A 3,977-nucleotide genomic window follows, 5' to 3' on the forward strand; every position below is an offset into this window, starting at 1 on the left:
AGAAGCAGCCCAGTCAGTTCGGTGGGCCACACAGATGAAATGGCACCGCTGTGGATGGCCAGCAGATCAAAACTGAGCTCTGACAGCGACACGAAGGCCAAGATATACAGAGCAAGAAGGGGGTCGCTCTGCTGGCAGGTCGGGGTGGGAGAGGCTCAGTGAAGGAGGGGACAGTGCTGACCGGAAGGTGGCCTGACTCAACAGGGAGAGAAGTGGAGGAGACTTTCCTGGGAGGAGGAAAGGGCGCATCACCAGGCTTGAGACCATGGTCTTGGAGGAAAGGGACCCGTGAGTCATGTGAGTGAGAAAAAGCTGGAGGGTGACAACGACTTAACTGGTGCGCCTTCAACATCACCCACGGCCTCAGACCTGGACTGGACTCTGCTCAGCAACTCACCTGGTGGGAAGGCGGTAGCCCAGGGTCTGCTGGGAGCAGCCTCTTCAAAATGGTGGGGCCTGTGCCTGCCCCTTGAAAACTGTCTGTAATACCAGGAATATGTAGGTGACTGGGTAAGTCAGTTCCGCCTTGTCGTTTCATGAGATTGTGTTGTCTTCGTGCCAGCTGGCCCTTACTCTGTTTCATTTTACAGGTATGAAAAACAAAGTCTGGAAGGGTTATCTGGGCTAAGGGAGGCCGATCCTAGGGTGCAAGCATGGTATCCTGCACTTGGTGCACCCCAGAAACAAGTGACAGAGGGCAGGGCTGGGGCCTAAGAGTGGATGGACTGCCTGGCCTCAGCTCTGCCTCCAGCGAAAGGGGTTTGGGAAGAGCTGAGAAGACCAGTCTCGAGTTTTGAGACTAGAGATGTGTCTGTTTTTTCACTTATGTATCCCAAGTACTGACAAGAGGCATGTTACCCTGAGCACACCATAGTTTACGAACACTTTCACTTACAGTTTCTAATTTTTTTTTAACTTTTTATTTTGAAGATTTCCAAAACATACGCAAAAGTAGAGGGAGACAGATAATAACAAATGCTGGCCAGGATGTACAAAATTGGAACCCTCATACATAAACAGCTCGTAGGAATGTGGGATGGTGCTGTTTTGGAAAACAGTCTGGCAAAAGCTCAAAAAGTTAAACATAAAGTTACCTTATGACCCAGCAATTCCACTTCTAGGTATCTACCCAAGAGAAATGCAAATGTATGTCCACAAAAACGTTTACACAAATGTTCATGGCAGCATTATTCATGAGAACCAAAACGTGGAAACAAACCTAATGTCCATCAGCAGGTGAATGGATAGGTAAAATGCAGTAATCCATGTAACGGAATATTATTCAGATTATATTATTGCCATAAAAAGGGATGAGGCACTGATTCATACTGTGACATGAATGAACTTTGAAAACGTTATGCCAGGGGCTGGCCGGTTAGCTCACTTGGGAGAGTGTGACGCTGGTAACACCAAGGTCTCTAGTCCAGATCCCCAGACCAGCCAATCTGCAAAAAAACAAAACAAAAATAAATAAAATCAATTGTGGTATGGATGGCCGGTTAGCTCAGTTGGTTGGAGTGTGGTGCTGGTAACACCAAGATCCAGGGTTCGATCCCTGTACCAGCCAGCACCAAAAAAATTTTTTTAAATAAAATTAAATTGACATTATGATGGGTGGATAACTCCAAATGTACTAGAAATCATTGAACTGCTCACTTTATTTTTTATTTTTATTTTTGGTGGCTGGTGAGCCAGTGATGGGATCTGAACCCTTGACCTTGGTGTTATAACACTGCCCTCTGACCAACTGCGCTAATGGGCCAGCCCTGGGGGGAGAGTTATTGTTTAATGGGTACAGTGCTTCAGTTTGGGAAGATGAAAAAGTTCTGGAGATGGTGATGGTTGCACAAAATGTTAATATATTTACCAGTGAGCACTTACAAATGGCTAAATGGTAAGTTTTATGTTGTGTATATTTTACTACACATACACCTCCCCCCCAAAGTAGAAGGGATTGGTTTATGAACCAACCCATGCCCACCAGCCAGTTTCGAGAATTATTTTTACGTGATCTTGTTTGAGTTTAAAATCTTATGAGGATGGTAAGTTTTATGTTGTGTATATTTTACTACACATACACCTCCCCCCCAAAGTAGAAGGGATTGGTTTATGAACCAACCCATGCCCACCAGCCAGTTTCGAGAATTATTTTTACGGGATCTTGTTTGAGTTTAAAATCTTATGAGGAAGATGTCATGATCAAGGCCATTTGACACACGAGGAGACTGAAGCTCAAGTGAGAGGTGGAGCCATGAACAGACCATCTTCCACTACCCACGGCCTTAATGGACTGTCCGTGGACGCTGGCTTTTTCCCACACCGGCTTCCCCATTCACAACCCCATTCAAAGCGTGTGGCTGTCCAAGCATGACACAGGCTCAAGGGAGCCTGTCTGTGTCCCAGCTGCAAGGGAGGCAGGAAAACAAGTGTCTGGCCTTTTCAACTCCTCTTGCCCCCATCTAGTCTCATGAGGGGGGGAGTCCCCAGCACTTGCCTGGGATGGTCTTCATGCTCTTCTGCCCCAGGCTAAATCCTTCCATCATCTGGCCTCAGTTTACACATTGCTATCTTCAGAAAATCTTTTCCTGACATGAGCCCCTGCATACACTTTCTTTGCAGCCTCTAGCTCTCTCTGTAGCATTACACAGCTGTCATAAAATGGCCCTCCTGCCTGTCTGCTGCCTGTCAGCCCAGGAAGGCAGGCGTAGGTCTAGTTTGCTCACTGCTAGGTTGGAGCACATGGCAGGGGCCTAATACATGTTTGTGACTGAATAACTGGTACATAGAGTTGATATTTTTCCCCTTCCTGTGGAAATGGCAATTTGTTTAAATAATTTTGTATAATTAAGAAGCTTTTGTTCCCTTCTCTAAACCTCTGCTCAAACCTTTGAAAGTGTGATTGCAGATTCTTCTTCCACAGGAAGAAACATCATTTCACCTCCCTGGGTAGAACATTCCAGGAAGCCAGGCTTTTAGTGAGTCATGGTGTATTAATAGCACCATCAAAACCTGAACAAAGATTCTATTATGTTATTGCAGAGCCAACGAGCTGAGCGTATTGTCTGCCAAGTGTATCTATCTGTGTGCTTGGAACATATATCATCTTCGTATGAAAGCACTTTAGTGCCTCAACACTTGACCCACGGAAGTCCTGGAGCTAGAAACGTGGTCCAAAGAGAAGCACTGTTATTTTTTAAAATTCCAGATCAAAAACAAACACATCAGAATGAAAAAAAATTTTTTTTGATAACTCAGCTATCCACTTTTTACATAGTTGAATAGACAAAACCAAGAAAACATTTACCATTTGAATACCCTTCATGGTAAGTGTAGAAAATTAGGCGATTTTGCACTTCCTCTTTTATTAAAATCAATTCGTACCACCTCTAAGCAGTCCCTGAACTCTATGGCTTCTGCTGGCTCGGTCTCTTTCCTTGGCTTGAAAGGTCAGCAGATGAAGGAGAAGATGCCCAGCCTCAGGGCACTGCGGATCTCGGAGGGAAATGCACATGAGAACGGCCACAGGGAACTCTGGCTGGGGACTTGGAAACAGACACCTCACATGCCCCTGTGCAGGTGTGAGTCATCCGTACAATTGCTCTGGAGAGCAACGTGGCACAGCTAATAAAGCTGAAGACTCACCCTGAACTACTTCCTGGTACGTACTAGAGAAAGTCTTGCCCACTTGCACTGGGAGAAAATGTACAGGAATGTTCCCTAAAATATTATAGTATGGGAAGTTTGAAAATCCCTAAATGTCCAAGGGCAGGAAAACATTCTGGTAGTTCCAGTTAATAGGAGATGGGGGGTAGAGGAACAGGTGGAGGAGCATGTTAGCCAACACTATGAGCAAGCAGCCGGTGAACCCAGATCTACAGGGTATTTGGCTTGGTCCCTTCCACAAGTAAGTACTGTTTAAAACAAACAACGGTTCTAGTTTAAGGGACACAACCACCAGTGGTAGCTTGAAGACCTGT

The sequence above is a fragment of the Galeopterus variegatus genome, unplaced genomic scaffold (genome assembly GCF_000696425.1).
Source record: "Galeopterus variegatus unplaced genomic scaffold, G_variegatus-3.0.2 Scaffold1778, whole genome shotgun sequence".
Lineage (NCBI taxonomy): Eukaryota > Metazoa > Chordata > Mammalia > Dermoptera > Cynocephalidae > Galeopterus > Galeopterus variegatus.